The following is a 17,092-nucleotide window of genomic DNA, read 5'->3' as shown; positions in this document are numbered from 1 at the left end:
TGGAAGGGAGAGGCAGCACTAGGTGGGCCCTTGCTTCAGCTGCCCCTTGCTTTGCTCTCCCTTTCGTGCTCTCCAAGCTGCAGGCTTTAGCTCTTGTGCTTTCCTTCTGCCTTGTATGGAAAGCCTTCCACTTTGCTGGCTCAAGACTGACTTTGGGTGGGTTTTTGTTGTGCTTGCAGTCAGAGAACTGTTGGACATGGCCAGCTCCCGTGGCCTTCCCGGGGCAGCAGCTCAGCTGGAGCTCGCCCTGCACTGCCTGCACCAGGCTCGCGGCAGCGTTCCGGTAGGAAGCGGCTGTTTGGGCGCGGGCAAGAGTGGGCAGGGAATTGATAAGGCCCGGGCAGCGGGACAGCCTTTCTTGGCTGCTCCTTGAAGAAGGGAGTTCACAAGCAGCAGAGCACTCGCTGCCTGCTGTGTCTCGTCCAGCTGCGGCAGGGCTGAGCCCAAATGGCTCCAGCAGGGACAAGATCTCTCCTGGAGGCAGCGCCGCAGTGTCCTGCAGCCTGCTGCCTTGAAAACCTCCTGGAGATCTGTGTTCTCTAAGACATTTTGAGGGACAATTCCCAGAAGCCGCAGTCAGCTGAGGCAATTTGGGGTGCAGGAGGAGCAAAATCATGGAGTTGGAGAGGAAAATGCTACCCTTGGGGAGCAGGAGCCAAGGGCTGGGCAGCAGAAACGAGGGACTGGGAGCAAAGCACAATCTTTGACCCATATGAGAGCCAGGGGCCTGAATCCTCAGCTGAAGAGGCAAAGAGGCTGAAAGCAGCATGGGTGGGGTTTGGCTCCTTTTTTGTGTTGTGGGGCAGCTCAAGCCTTTTTCCCTTGCATCTTGCAGGAGGCTCTGGAGATGTTGCTCTCGGGGGGGCCTCCAACAGCTCAAGACCATCCCTTGGCTGATTATCATTATGCAGGTAACCTAAGCCCAGCTTCTTCCTTCACTGACACGTGCTGCCGTGCCCTTAATGGCCGTGTCAAGCATTTCTGCTTCAATTAGTTGTGCTTTAAACTAGCACAAGATCTTGCCTTCTCTGGGGATGGGGAAAGCACCAGCATCTACTCCTTCAGCTTGACTCGTTTTCCATGCTTTTTTCCCTGGGGAATGCCTGCTCTCGTCTTCATCACCTTCTGAGGGAGCAGACATGCACACACCTGAATATTGGCTGGTGCCAGCTTGCTTTCGGCAGCCAGTGGGATCTGCTTCAAGTGGCTAGAGGGATCAATTCAGCTGCTGCTTTTTCTTGCCAGGCTCTGATAGATGGACAGCTGAGGAGAAGGAGGCCTTCCAAAAGGCTTTCCACACCTACGGCAAGGATTTCCATCTCATCCAGAAGCAGGTAAAGCCACAGGACATACCTCACCTTGGCAGATCATCAGAAGGGACATGTTAATTATTGCTGGTACCAAATACTGCACCTATGTCCCTCTCTTCTCAAGTACCAAAACTGTTAAAGTAGTCACAGAACAGGACATGGAAGGCCTGCGTGAAAATGATGATCCTGCCTCTGCAGCCCTTCTCTCCAGGCTGTTTTGGAAGACAAAGCTCTGTTCTGTCAGACTTGTCTCCCAGGTGTGCTGCTGCTTCCACAACACCTTGTGCTGGGATAACTGCAGTGAACAGGGCAAAGAAGAACTCTGCTAGGGGGACTTGGTGTTGATCTGTGCATTATATGTGTTACCACGTAGCATAAGACTCGGTTTATTACATTGCATAATGCCTCTCTGACTCCTGCATATTGATTTCATTTTACACCCTCCTCAATTTTCTCCATGACTTTAATTCCTACTTTACTCTGTATTCTCATTGTTCTCCAATGCACCCCTCAGGACGGCCGTTTCAGATTCCTTCTTTTGCTTTTCACAACAGATCCCAAGTAAGACCGTGGCACAGTGTGTGGAGTACTACTACTGCTGGAAAAAAGAGCAGAAACTTGCCAGCAGCACTCTTGCTCAGGTGAGTGGGAAGAAAATCCAGACATGCCAGCAGGGTCAAGAAACTGGCAGAAGGGCACAAACCCTGCGGCAAGCCATGCCAGACACCGCTTTGCCTGGCTCCCTTGGTCCCACGCAGCAGGAGAGGCGCAGCAGGTGCTGCCCGGGGCTTTCTTGTGCTGCTGCCCTGAAATACAGAATTGTGGAGCATAACCTTGACCAAACGAAGCAGCACCGCCACCAAAATGGGCTTTGACTCTCTACAAATCGATTTCTCAAGGGCTGGCACCCTCAGATTCCTATCAGACCCTTCATTCCCCACTGCTTGCTAACATCAGCCATATGAGCCGCCTTCATGGAGATGCTGCCAAATTTTAGAGATCTTTTGTAGCACCCCAGCGTATCCTCAAGAAGGAGCTGCTGGTGCTATGGCACCTTTAATACTTTCCTTACCAGCAAACAGCAATTTGCTTCACAGAGAGAGACAGAGAGAGGGAGAGAGAGAGATTATTTTGGGTAGCAGAAAATGGGTAATCATGTGTCTTCACTAGTGTGATTGAATGTAAAATCCATGCCCTAGACATGTGGGGTGGAAAACCAGAGATAAATGGATGTTAGGCAGAGAGGTAGAAATAAGACATGTAGAACTAGAGATAGCCACGTATTTATCCCACCCCCTTAGAGCTGTAGGAAAGGGGAGTATTTTCCTCCAAGTGCTGGGTTGGCAGCCTGCCGCAGCCCACTGCCATATCCAGCCCTTTTCTCAGCTCTTCGGGGTTTGGAAGAAATTGCTTAGGCCGATAGATTTTTGGGGTGGACGCTGTGAGCGTCTCAGCTTTCTGAGAGGAAGGAAGCACTGATAAGGATTCTTTGATTTCCAGACTGCGGGCAAACGGAAGAGGAGGAAAAGCCCTCCCAGGAAGGAGACTGGGGAGACAGGGAAGAGAAGCCGCAAGCGGGCTGGCAGCGCGGAGTGTCCCTGCTGCCAACCGCGCCAGCCGCCCCAGCCGGCGGGAGGCCCCTTTCCGTGCGGGCAGTGCCAACGGTGCGCAAGCTCCTCCTCCTTCTGCTCCCAGCTGCCCCTTTGGCCTAAAGCACGCTGACCCTTTCCAAAGGCACCACAGGGCAAGCTGAGGCCACTTGCAGGATGGCCCCTGGCAGCCCTGCTCAAGCTTACAGCCCACTTGGAACCCAAACAGCTTCGTTCAAACCCAGCATTCCCAGTGAAACCTTGCCATGCCCCAACAAGACACAGTTCGTACAAGCAGGAACACATGCATCAAAGCTTGCTTTGATGCTGCTGATCCAATTAAACCTAGGATCAAGCAAAAGGAGGAAGACATTTCAAAGAATTGAAACCAGAAAGATCAGACTCATGGTGCTGATCAATTTAATAAATACGTAACAGCCTGAAAAGATGGAAATTCATCCAAAAAGGGAGATCTCGGCGCTTGGCTTAATGGTGTGTATGAAGTTAACAATGCATGGTTTGTTTCCTGTCTTCCAGGGAGTTTGCAACCATCAAGGGGAGGAACACGCACAGGAGAAGACATGGCCCACGCAAGGATGCACAGCCACTCCCCAAGAAGAAAAGGCCAAATTAGCCCTGCATTTGCCCCAGGCTAGCAAGAGTTAGGCGTCAAGGGGACTAGATAGAAATAAGATTGTTTTTCAAGTTTTTAGGATTCTTTATTCTTCTTTTAGTTTACCTGTTAGGAATCTCTCTGTTTATTAGTTAAGATACATTCGTATTTTAAAGATGTATTAGTAGTGTTAGATTTAGCAATAAATGTAAAAGGTTTGGTGTTTGTTATGCTTCAACTTTCCCCTTTTTGTCTTTGTTGAGGCATGATCTGTCTATATCATTAAACCAAAGTTTGTTCCATTTTGCCTTCTTGTCTGTATTAAATTCCTGGAGGCAGTATTCCTTACATTTCCTTGGTGTTGGAAACACGGCATTTGCCCTGAGAGAGCAATGGGGGCACATGAGTCCCCCCCAGGCCCAGCCCCTGGCTCAGCTGGCAGCACTTCCAGAGGCGTGTCCCCATTACTGCCAATGAAATCATGGTGGAGCTTCCTCCTTTGAGTCCTGAACATCTCAGCTGGGAGTGGCTGGGGAGGCTTTGCTGAATTCAGTGCACAGAATCTAAAGGAGTGCTCTTGTCTCACTGTACTTGCTGGGATAAAAGTAGTGGGTTGAGGCCTTTTTGTTGCCCAGCAACATAACTTTGTTTCATTTTGGGGGACAGATGGACTTGAGCACCTTGGAGGACTTTTCTAACCTCTCTGATTCTAGAAAAGAAATATCCACATGCACTACAAAGACACCAGGAGTTCAGATTCAGTTTCTCTTTAAAGGACCAGGCTCTGAGCCTCCAGTAATGTCCTCAGCTAAAGCAGAGCGGCTGTGAACCTGATCCTCTCACTTCTCACAGCTTTGGTATTTGCGCCAAAGAAGAATCCAAGTCACTCTTTTACCGAGCCCAGCAAATGGCTCTGCCTAGCAAGGCTTTGGCAGCAGGGGCTGTGGAGGATGGCGAGGGGGCGAGGCAGGGGGGAATGGCCAGGCTGCTTCTGGGAAGCGACCAAAGCTTGCCCTTGCCTGCTGGAGCCAGTGCAGGTGGGATCTGGAGCCTACAAAGTATCTGCCTTGCAGTGGGCCTCATTCCAGATGTTTTCCCAGCAGGTGGCTGGCGTGGGTGTAACATGCAGGCTGGGAAGGAAGCAAGATTTGCTTTTGCTTAAACCTTAGGCAGGGAAGCAGTACAAGTGGCTGGGTTTTGCCATATCTGGCACCTAAGTATTCCAACAAAGGTGAAGGCCATTAGTGTGGAAAAGAAATTCTCTTGGTGTTCCTTCCTTAGAGGAATGCCAGAGTAGTAGAGATGAACATTCCCCCTTCTTCAAGGGAGCTGGAAGAGAGACCTAGAAATTCTGCATGACCTGTTGACTACAGCAATGCTGGTGGGCTGCCCCAGTGTGTGTGTCCCCATCAGCTGCCCTGAGAAACATCCCGTTTCTCCAAGTTTCAGGGAAGGAGTGTTGAGGTGAGAGACCAGCTCAGCTGGCCAAAGGAGGGAAAACATCAAGTGACATTATTGGGCACCAGACAATTGAGAAAGGGGGCAGGATGAATGCCGCCACTTGGAGAGAAAGCTTTGCACTTGGTTCTGCACGGAACAATTTGCAAGCTCTAGCTCCTCTCAGAGCCAGAGGAAAGGCAGTGGCAGGAGTCCTCCTGGTTCTGCAGTGCAGGAAATGTGGAATGGACCCTTGGACAGAGCCAGCCTCCACTGCCTGTTCAGCTGCAGGCACCTTACAGAGAAGCACAGAGGAGAGCCAGAGCTGTCCCGGCTCTGCTTTTCCATGTCCAGAGGACTGAGGGGAAAAGCCCCAATGGGGAGCTCCTCAGAGCAAACTTGCAGCAGAAGAAGTAGAAGGGGCAAAGGTGGCCTGTCCCTGTTTCTGTCCCATGGTTCCCCTGGGGTTCTGCATGGAATGTTGGGCTGTGCCCATAGCAACTGCCCTTGTCTGCTGCTCCTGCGGCCGTTGGTGGAACATTGGTGGAGCAGCGCTGGAGCAGCAGCTGCAGCATCTGCTCCTGGGCTGTCCCTCAGCAGCCACCTTCTGCACTCAGCGCCACAGCTGGCCTCTGCAGCGACATCCTCATCTCCTCGTCTGCCGCCAGGCATCCCCGCAGCACTTTGGCACTGAGCAAGGTAAGAAAATCCCCGTGGGCCCCCAAAGCACTCACAGAACAGCAGGAGGCTCCAGCTGGCTCTGCCACCAACCACCACAGACACGGTGCGTGGTCACTTTCCCCAGACGAGGTTGCACATGAAAGCAGGCTGCAACTTCTCCAGGAATAATGCTGCCTCCAGGGGAAATACAGACCTTTCCATAGAGGACGTAGGGAGCTGTCACGGTGCACTTGTAGATTCTCCTTTACTGATCGCCTGATTAGAAGTTCGTGGCACCCATTTAAGTCCTAAAACTACGTTGTGGTGACCCCAAAACCAACTGGTCATTCCGAAGGAATTCAGGGGTTCAGTGTCCACTAATCCTGTTACGCCCTCACTCTGGTCACACCTGCTGCAAAGCTTCAAAAACCAGAAGGATGGGACTTCTCCTCTGGGATGCCTGCCCATCAGAGCATGCAAGGAGTTTGCTGGGCTTGTCCTGCAATACTGGCTTTCATCCTCCAAAATGATCTGGTTGCAGCAATTCTTTTGTACTCACATACTTACATCACTTCCAGACACTGGAACAATATTCTATTTTCATAGCTTTTTTGATTTTTTTCCACCTGCCTTGCATCTCTTTTCCAGAGAGATATTGCCATAGATTTGTCTGTGTTGTTCAATGTGTGTAGGGCTGGCTCTGCCTCACGGTCAGAGGCAGCTGTGAGATGCCCTCTTGAGTGGTGCTTCTCAGGAACACAATCACAGTATCACAGCATTTTCTGGGCTGGAAGGGACTCCCAGAGATCATGGAGCCCAGCACCTGGGCCTGCTCAGGACAGCCTTAAGAATCCCAGCCTGTGCCCAAGAGCAGTGTCCAAAGACTTTTGGAGCTCTCTCAGCCTTGGTGCTGGGAGCCCTTCCCTGGGGAGGCACTTCCAGTGCCCAAGCCCCCTCTGGCTGAAGAACCTTTTCCTTCCATCCAACCCCAGCCTGCAGTAGTGCATCTTCCATGCATCCTCTTGGCTCTTCTCACTGACCCCAAGACTCAAGGCACTCTAGTGCCTGCCCTTCAGCTTTCCTTCTTCAGGAAGCTGCAGACTGCTAGAGGGACCTGCCTCAGACATTCCAAGTGAAAAACACAGCAATGACACCTAATGGAGAGGAGCTGGGACTTTTCAGTGGTGAGGATGAGAAGCAAGGCTACCGACACATCTTGGCAGAATGAGTTTCATCTGGAGCGTTGTTTTGATCTCTTTCAGGTGGAAAGGAGAGGCACAATGAAGAGGAAAGCAAGAGTCCTCACTAAGCCGTGAGTTTTGGCCTAGGGTTAAAGGACAGCAAACTTGAGGAACGGCGAGCAGGACAACTGCTCTTTCAGAGTCACGGTGGGATTGGTCCAAGGCTGTGGCTGCACACCAGGTGTCTCTTGACCACTTGCCTTTCTTACGTCCACCTCCTTCTTCCTCTAGACACATCAATGTTGGCAGTGACTTTCAGGCTGAGCTCCCCGAGGTGCAGACCGGGCCGCCAAGTGAGGATGAAGAGCCTGCAACCCTGGTCTGGAAGCCCTTGGAGGAAGACGACCCTGACCTGGAAAAACCGGACAGAGGTAGCTGTCTAGCTTTCCTTCCACTCCTGAGATAGTCAGGCATGTAAAGTGCTGGTTTTTGGGTAAAAAGGCAGCTTTTGGCAGGCTCTGCTTCTCTCCTTGTCATGCCCATCTTCCCTTGTGGAAGTGGTAGGCGTAAGGACAATGCTCTGCTTCTGCAGCCGAGCAGGAAAAAGAGCAACTGTGCTGCTATCGAAATGGTTCAGAGGCATGTGCCACTGGAAGAGGGGAGATTGGCCCCCACTCCTTATGCCAAAAACTGCTTGGAAGGGAGAGGCAGCACTAGGTGGGCCCTTGCTTCAGCTGCCCCTTGCTTTGCTCTCCCTTTCGTGCTCTCCAAGCTGCAGGCTTTAGCTCTTGTGCTTTCCTTCTGCCTTGTATGGAAAGCCTTCCACTTTGCTGGCTCAAGACTGACTTTGGCTGGGTTTTTGTTGTGCTTGCAGTCAGAGAACTGTTGGACATGGCCAGCTCCCGTGGCCTTCCCGGGGCAGCAGCTCAGCTGGAGCTCGCCCTGCACTGCCTGCACCAGGCTCGCGGCAGCGTTCCGGTAGGAAGCGGCTGTTTGGGCGGGGGCAAGAGTGGGCAGGGAATTGATAAGGCCCGGGCAGCGGGACAGCCTTTCCTGGCTGCTCCTTGAAGAAGGGAGTTCACAAGCAGCAGAGCACTCGCTGCCTGCTGTGTCTCGTCCAGCTGCGGCAGGGCTGAGCCCAAATGGCTCCAGCAGGGACAAGATCTCTCCTGGAGGCAGCGCCGCAGGGTCCTGCAGCCTGCTGCCTTGAAAACCTCCTGGAGATCTGTGTTCTCGAAGACATTTTGAGGGACAATTCCCAGAAGCCGCAGTCAGCTGAGGCAATTTGGGGTGCAGGAGGAGCAAAATCATGGAGTTGGAGAGGAAAATGCTACCCTTGGGGAGCAGGAGCCAAGGGCTGGGCAGCAGAAACAAGGGACTGGGAGCAAAGCACAATCTTTGACCCACATGAGAGGCAGTGGCCTGAATCCTCAGCTGAAGAGGCAAAGCGTCTGAAAGCAGCATGGGTGGGGCTTGGCTCCTTTTTTGTGTTGTGGGGCAGCTCAAGCCTTTTTCCCTTGCATCTTGCAGGAGGCTCTGGAGATGTTGCTCTCGGGGGGGCCTCCAACAGCTCAAGACCATCCCTTGGCTGATTATCATTATGCAGGTAACCTAAGCCCAGCTTCTTCCTTCACTGACACATGCTGCCGTGCCCTTAATGGCCGTGTCAAGCATTTCTGCTTCAATTAGTTGTGCTTTAAACTAGCACAAGATCTCGCCTTCTCTGGGGATGGGGAAAGCACCAGCATCTACTCCTTCAGCTTGACTCGTTTTCCATGCCTTTTTCCCTGGGGAATGCCTGCTCTCGTCTTCATCACCTTCTGAGGGAGCAGACATGCACATACGTGAATGATGGCTGGTGCCAGCTTGCTTTCGGCAGCCAGTGGGATCTGCTTCAAGTGGCTAGAGGGATCAATTCCGCTGCTGCTTTTTCTTGCCAGGCTCTGATAGATGGACAGCTGAGGAGAAGGAGGCCTTCCAAACGGCTTTCCACACCTACGGCAAGGATTTCCATCTCATCCAGAAGCAGGTAAAGCCACAGGACATACCTCACCTTGGCAGATCATCAGAAGGGACATGTTAATTATTGCTGGTACCAAATACTGCACCTATGTCCCTCTCTTCTCAAGTACCAAAACTGTTAAAGTAGTCACAGAACAGGACATGGAAGGCCTGCGTGAAAATGATGATCCTGCCTCTGCAGCCCTTCTCTCCAGGCTGTTTTGGAAGACAAAGCACTGTTCTGTCAGACTTGTCTCCCAGGTGTGCTGTTGCTTCCCCAACACCTTGTGCTGGGATAACTGCAGTGAACAGGGCAAAGAAGAACTCTGCTAGGGGGACTTGGTGTTGATCTGTGCATTATATGTGTTACCACGTAGCATAAGACTCGGTTTATTACATTGCATAATGCCTCTCTGACTCCTGCATATTGATTTCATTTTACACCCTCCTCAATTTTCTCCATGACTTTAATTCCTACTTTACTCTGTATTCTCATTGTTCTCCAATGCACCCTACAGGATGGCCATTTCACATTCCTTCTTTTGCTTTTCACAACAGATCCCAAGTAAGACCGTGGCCCAGTGTGTGGAGTACTACTACTGCTGGAAAAAAGAGCAGAAACTTGCCAGCAGCACTCTTGCTCAGGTGAGTGGGAAGAAAATCCAGACATGCCAGCAGGGTCAAGAAACTGGCAGAAGGGCACAAACCCTGCTGCAAGCCATGCCAGACACCGCTTTGCCTGGCTCCCTTGGTCCCACGCAGCAGGAGAGGCGCAGCAGGTGCTGCCCGGGGCTTTCTTGTGCTGCTGCCCTGAAATACAGAATTGTGGAGCATAACCTTGACCAAACGAAGCAGCACCGCCACCAAAATGGGCTTTGACTCTCTACAAATCGATTTCTCAAGGGCTGGCACCCTCAGATTCCTATCAGACCCTTCATTCCCCACTGCTTGCTAACATCAGCCATATGGGCCGCCTTCATGGAGATGCTGCCAAATTTTAGAGATCTTTTGTAGCACCCCAGCGTATCCTCAAGAAGGAGCTGCTGGTGCTATGGCACCTTTAATACTTTCCTTACCAGCAAACAGCAATTTGCTTCACAGAGAGAGACAGAGAGAGGGAGAGAGAGAGATTATTTTGGGTAGCAGAAAATGGGTAATCATGTGTCTTCACTAGTGTGATTGAATGTAAAATCCATGCCCTAGACATGTGGGGTGGAAAACCAGAGATAAATGGATGTTAGGCAGAGAGGTAGAAATAAGACATGTAGAACTAGAGATAGCCACGTATTTATCCCACCCCCTTAGAGCTGTAGGAAAGGGGAGTATTTTCCTCCAAGTGCTGGGTTGGCAGCCTGCTGCAGCCCACTGCCATATCCAGCCCTTTTCTCAGCTCTTCGGGGTTTGGAAGAAATTGCTTAGGCCGATAGATTTTTGGGGTGGACGCTGTGAGCGTCTCAGCTTTCTGAGAGGAAGGAAGCACTGATAAGGATTCTTTGATTTCCAGACTGCGGGCAAACGGAAGAGGAGGAAAAGCCCTCCCAGGAAGGAGACTGGGGAGACAGGGAAGAGAAGCCGCAAGCGGGCTGGCAGCGCGGAGTGTCCCTGCTGCCAACCGCGCCAGCCGCCCCAGCCGGCGGGAGGCCCCTTTCCGTGCGGGCAGTGCCAACGGTGCGCAAGCTCCTCCTCCTTCTGCTCCCAGCTGCCCCTTTGGCCTAAAGCACGCTGACCCTTTCCAAAGGCACCACAGGGCAAGCTGAGGCCACTTGCAGGATCGCCCCTGGCAGCCCTGCTCAAGCTTACAGCCCACTTGGAACCCAAACAGCTTCGTTCAAACCCAGCATTCCCAGTGAAACCTTGCCATGCCCCAACAAGACACAGTTCGTACAAGCAGGAACACATGCATCAAAGCTTGCTTTGATGCTGCTGATCCAATTAAACCTAGGATCAAGCAAAAGGAGGAAGACATTTCAAAGAATTGAAACCAGAAAGATCAGACTCATGGTGCTGATCAATTTAATAAATACGTAACAGCCTGAAAAGATGGAAATTCATCCAAAAAGGGAGATCTCGGCGCTTGGCTTAATGGTGTGTATGAAGTTAACAATGCATGGTTTGTTTCCTGTCTTCCAGGGAGTTTGAAACCATCAAGGAAAGGAACAAGCACAGGAGAAGACATCGCCCACGCAAGGATGCACAGCCTCTCCCCAAGAAGAAAAGGCCAAATTAGCCCTGCATTTGCCCCAGGCTAGCAAGAGTTAGGCGTCAAGGGGACTAGATAGAAATAAGATTGTTTTTCAAGTTTTTAGGATTCTTTATTCTTCTTTTAGTTTACCTGTTAGGAATCTCTCTGTTTATTAGTTAAGATACATTAGTATTTTAAAGATGTATTAGTAGTGTTAGATTTAGCAATAAATGTAAAAGGTTTGGTGTTTGTTATGCTTCAACTTTCCCCTTTTTGTCTTTGTTGAGGCATGATCTGTCTATATCATTAAACCAAAGTTTGTTCCATTTTGCCTTCTTGTCTGTATTAAATTCCTGGAGGCAGTATTCCTTACATTTCCTTGGTGTTGCACACACGGCATTTGCCCTGAGAGAGCAATGGGGGCACATGAGTCCCCCCCAGGCCCAGCCCCTGGCTCAGCTGGCAGCACTTCCAGAGGCGTGTCCCCATTACTGCCAATGAAATCATGGTGGAGCTTCCTCCTTTGAGTCCTGAACATCTCAGCTGGGAGTGGCTGGGGAGGCTTTGCTGAATTCAGTGCACAGGATCTAAAGGAGTGCCCTTGTCTCACTATACTTGCTGGGATAAAAGTAGTGGGTTGAGGCCTTTTTGTTGCCCAGCAACATAACTTTGTTTCATTTTGGGGGACAGATGGACTTGAGCACCTTGGAGGACTTTTCTAACCTCTCTGATTCTAGAAAAGAAATATCCACATGCACCACAAAGACACCAGGAGTTCAGATTCAGTTTCTCTTTAAAGGACCAGGCTCTGAGCCTCCAGTAATGTCCTTAGCTAAAGCAGAGCGGCTGTGAACCTGATCCTCTCCCTTCTCACAGCTTTGGTATTTGCGCCATAGAAGAATCCAAGTCACTCTTTTACCGAGCCCAGCAAATGGCTCTGCCTAGCAAGGCTTTGGCAGCAGGGCCTGTGGAGGATGGCGAGGGGGCGAGGCAGCGGGGAATGGCCAGGCTGCTTCTGGGAAGCGACCAAAGCTTGCCCTTGCATGCTGGAGCCAGTGCAGGTGGGATCTGGAGCCTACAAAGTATCTGCATTGCAGTGGGCCTCATTCCAGATGTTTTCCCAGCAGGTGGCTGGTGTGGGTGTAACATGCAGGCTGGGAAGGAAGCAAGATTTGCTTTTGCTTAAACCTTAGGCAGGAAAGCAGTACAAGTGGCTGGGTTTTGCCATATCTGGCACCTAAGTATTCCAACAAAGGTGAAGGCCATTAGTGTGGAAAAGAAATTCTCTTGGTGTTCCTTCCTTAGAGGAATGCCAGAGTAGTAGAGATGAACATTCCCCCTTCTTCAAGGGAGCTGGAAGAGAGACCTAGAAATTCTGCATGACCTGTTGACTACAGCAATGCTGGTGGGCTGCCCCAGTGTGTGTGTCCCCATCAGCTGCCCTGAGAAACATCCCGTTTCTCCAAGTTTCAGGGAAGGAGTGTTGAGGTGAGAGACCAGCTCAGCTGGCCAAAGGAGGGAAAACATCAAGTGACATTATTGGGCACCAGACAATTGAGAAAGGGGGCAGGATGAATGCCGCCACTTGGAGAGAAAGCTTTGCACTTGGTTCTGCACGGAACAATTTGCAAGCTCTAGCTCCTCTCAGAGCCAGAGGAAAGGCAGTGGCAGGAGTCCTCCTGGTTCTGCAGTGCAGGAAATGTGGAATGGACCCTTGGACAGAGCCAGCCTCCACTGCCTGTTCAGCTGCAGGCACCTTACAGAGAAGCACAGAGGAGAGCCAGAGCTGTCCCGGCTCTGCTTTTCCATGTCCAGAGGACTGAGGGGAAAAGCCCCAATGGGGAGCTCCTCAGAGCAAACTTGCAGCAGAAGAAGTAGAAGGGGCAAAGGTGGCCTATCCCTGTTTCTGTCCCATGGTTCCCCTGGGGTTCTGCATGGAATGTTGGGCTGTGCCCGTAGCAACTGCCCTTGTCTGCTGCTCCTGCGGCCGTTGGTGGAACACTGGTGGAGCAGCGCTGGAGCAGCAGCTGCAGCATCTGCTCCTGGGCTGTCCCTCAGCAGCCACCTTCTGCACTCAGCGCCACAGCTGGCTTCTGCAGCGACATCCTCATCTCCTCGTCTGCCGCCAGGCACCCCCACAGCACTTTGGCACTGAGCAAGGTAAGAAAATCCCCGTGGGCCCCCAAAGCACTCACAGAACGGCAGGAGGCTCCAGCTGGCTCTGCCACCAACCACCACAGACACGGTGCGTGGTCACTTTCCCCAGAAGAGGTTGCACATGAAAGCAGGCTGCAACTTCTCCAGGAATAATGCTGCCTCCAGGGGAAATACAGACCTTTCCATAGAGGACGTAGGGAGCTGTCACGGTGCACTTGCAGATTCTCCTTTACTGATCGCCTGATTAGAAGTTCGTGGCACCCATTTAAGTCCTAAAACTACGTTGTGGTGAGCCCAAAACCAACTGGTCATTCCGAAGGAATTCAGGGGTTCAGTGTCCACAAATCCTGTTACGCCCTCACTCTGGTCACACCTGCTGCAAAGCTTCAAAAACCAGAAGGATGGGACTTCTCCTCTGGGATGCCTGCCCATCAGAGCATGCAAGGAGTTTGCTGGGCTTGTCCTGCAATACTGGCTTTCATCCTCCAAAATGATCTGGTTGCAGCAATTCTTTTGTACTCACATACTTACATCACTTCCAGACACTGGAACAATATTCTATTTTCATAGCTTTTTTGATTTTTTTCCACCTGCCTTGCATCTCTTTTCCAGAGAGATATTGCCATAGATTTGTCTGTGTTGTTCAATGTGTGTAGGGCTGGCTCTGCCTCACGGTCAGAGGCAACTGTGAGATGCCCTCTTGAGTGGTGCTTCTCAGGAACACAATCACAGTATCACAGCATTTTCTGGGCTGGAAGGGACTCCCAGAGATCATGGAGCCCAGCACCTGGGCCTGCTCAGGACAGCCTTAAGAATCCCAGCCTGTGCCCAAGAGCAGTGTCCAAAGACTTTTGGAGCTCTCTCAGCCTTGGTGCTGGGAGCCCTTCCCTGGGGAGGCACTTCCAGTGCCCAAGCCCCCTCTGGCTGAAGAACCTTTTCCTTCCATCCAACCCCAGCCTGCAGTAGTGCATCTTCCATGCATCCTCTTGGCTCTTCTCACTGACCCCAAGACTCAAGGCACTCTAGTGCCTGCCCTTCAGCTTTCCTTCTTCAGGAAGCTGCAGACTGCTAGAGGGACCTGCCTCAGACATTCCAAGTGAAAAACACAGCAATGACACCTAATGGAGAGGAGCTGGGACTTTTCAGTGGTGAGGATGAGAAGCAAGGCTACCGACACATCTTGGCAGAATGAGTTTCATCTGGAGCGTTGTTTTGATCTCTTTCAGGTGGAAAGGAGAGGCACAATGAAGAGGAAAGCAAGAGTCCTCACTAAGCCGTGAGTTTTGGCCTAGGGTTAAAGGACAGCAAACTTGAGGAACGGCGAGCAGGACAACTGCTCTTTCAGAGTCACGGTGGGATTGGTCCAAGGCTGTGGCTGCACACCAGGTGTCTCTTGACCACTTGCCTTTCTTACGTCCACCTCCTTCTTCCTCTAGACACATCAATGTTGGCAGTGACTTTCAGGCTGAGCTCCCTGAGGTGCAGACCGGGCCGCCAAGTGAGGATGAAGAGCCTGCAACCCTGGTCTGGAAGCCCTTGGAGGAAGACGACCCTGACCTGGAAAAACCGGACAGAGGTAGCTGTCTAGCTTTCCTTCCACTCCTGAGATAGTCAGGCATGTAAAATGCTGGTTTTTGGGTAAAAAGGCAGCTTTTGGCAGGCTCTGCTTCTCTCCTTGTCATGCCCATCTTCCCTTGTGGAAGTGGTAGGCGTAAGGACAATGCTCTGCTTCTGCAGCCGAGCAGGAAAAAGAGCAACTGTGCTGCTATCGAAATGGTTCAGAGGCATGTGCCACTGGAAGAGGGGAGATTGGCCCCCACTCCTTATGACAAAAACTGCTTGGAAGGGAGAGGCAGCACTAGGTGGGCCCTTGCTTCAGCTGCCCCTTACTTTGCTCTCCCTTTCGTGTTCTCCAAGCTGCAGGCTTTAGCTCTTGTGCTTTCCTTCTGCCTTGTATGGAAAGCCTTCCACTTTGCTGGCTCAAGACTGACTTTGGCTGGGTTTTTGTTGTGCTTGCAGTCAGAGAACTGTTGGACATGGCCAGCTCCCGTGGCCTTCCCGGGGCAGCAGCTCAGCTGGAGCTCGCCCTGCACTGCCTGCACCAGGCTGGCGGCAGCGTTCCGGTAGGAAGCGGCTGTTTGGGCGGGGGCAAGAGTGGGCAGGGAATTGATAAGGCCCGGGCAGCGGGACAGCCTTTCCTGGCTGCTCCTTGAAGAAGGGAGTTCACAAGCAGCAGAGCACTCGCTGCCTGCTGTGTCTCGTCCAGCTGCGGCAGGGCTGAGCCCAAATGGCTCCAGCAGGGACAAGATCTCTCCTGGAGGCAGCGCCGCAGGGTCCTGCAGCCTGCTGCCTTGAAAACCTCCTGGAGATCTGTGTTCTCTAAGACATTTTGAGGGACAATTCCCAGAAGCCGCAGTCAGCTGAGGCAATTTGGGGTGCAGGAGGAGCAAAATCATGGAGTTGGAGAGGAAAATGCTACCCTTGGGGAGCAGGAGCCAAGGGCTGGGCAGCAGAAACAAGGGACTGGGAGCAAAGCACAATCTTTGACCCACATGAGAGGCAGTGGCCTGAATCCTCAGCTGAAGAGGCAAAGCGGCTGAAAGCAGCATGGGTGGGGTTTGGCTCCTTTTTTGTGTTGTGGGGCAGCTCAAGCCTTTTTCCCTTGCATCTTGCAGGAGGCTCTGGAGATGTTGCTCTCGGGGGGGCCTCCAACAGCTCAAGACCATCCCTTGGCTGATTATCATTACGCAGGTAACCTAAGCCCAGCTTCTTCCTTCACTGACACATGCTGCCGTGCCCTTAATGGCCGTGTCAAGCATTTCTGCTTCAATTAGTTGTGCTTTAAACTAGCACAAGATCTCGCCTTCTCTGGGGATGGGGAAAGCACCAGCATCTACTCCTTCAGCTTGACTCGTTTTCCATGCCTTTTTCCCTGGGGAATGCCTGCTCTCGTCTTCATCACCTTCTGAGGGAGCAGACATGCACATACGTGAATGATGGCTGGTGCCAGCTTGCTTTCGGCAGCCAGTGGGATCTGCTTCAAGTGGCTAGAGGGATCAATTCCGCTGCTGCTTTTTCTTGCCAGGCTCTGATAGATGGACAGCTGAGGAGAAGGAGGCCTTCCAAACGGCTTTCCACACCTACGGCAAGGATTTCCATCTCATCCAGAAGCAGGTAAAGCCACAGGACATACCTCACCTTGGCAGATCATCAGAAGGGACATGTTAATTATTGCTGGTACCAAATACTGCACCTATGTCCCTCTCTTCTCAAGTACCAAAACTGTTAAAGTAGTCACAGAACAGGACATGGAAGGCCTGCGTGAAAATGATGATCCTGCCTCTGCAGCCCTTCTCTCCAGGCTGTTTTGGAAGACAAAGCACTGTTCTGTCAGACTTGTCTCCCAGGTGTGCTGTTGCTTCCACAACACCTTGTGCTGGGATAACTGCAGTGAACAGGGCAAAGAAGAACTCTGCTAGGGGGACTTGGTGTTGATCTGTGCATTATATGTGTTACCACGTAGCATAAGACTCGGTTTATTACATTGCATAATGCCTCTCTGACTCCTGCATATTGATTTCATTTTACACCCTCCTCAATTTTCTCCATGACTTTAATTCCTACTTTACTCTGTATTCTCATTGTTCTCCAATGCACCCTACAGGATGGCCATTTCACATTCCTTCTTTTGCTTTTCACAACAGATCCCAAGTAAGACCGTGGCACAGTGTGTGGAGTACTACTACTGCTGGAAAAAAGAGCAGAAACTTGCCAGCAGCACTCTTGCTCAGGTGAGTGGGAAGAAAATCCAGACATGCCAGCAGGGTCAAGAAACTGGCAGAAGGGCACAAACCCTGCTGCAAGCCATGCCAGACACCGCTTTGCCTGGCTCCCTTCGTCCCACGCAGCAGGAGAGGCGCAGCAGGTGCTGCCCGGGGCTTTCTTGTGCTGCTGCCCTGAAA

General features: G+C 51.7%; 1 protein-coding gene across 1 annotated transcript in view; it reads left to right on the top strand.

Annotated features, from left to right (window-relative positions):
- LOC135291266 (uncharacterized) overlaps positions 1-17,092 on the top strand; it is a 425,721-nt gene that overhangs the window by 290,017 nt on the left and 118,612 nt on the right. The gene's annotated exons all lie outside the window — the stretch shown is intronic.

This window comes from Passer domesticus, chromosome Z (assembly GCF_036417665.1).
Source record: "Passer domesticus isolate bPasDom1 chromosome Z, bPasDom1.hap1, whole genome shotgun sequence".
Classification (NCBI taxonomy): Eukaryota; Metazoa; Chordata; class Aves; order Passeriformes; family Passeridae; genus Passer; species Passer domesticus.
Note: the sequence above shows the minus strand (reverse complement) of the source record. Positions and strands in the feature narration are given on the sequence as shown.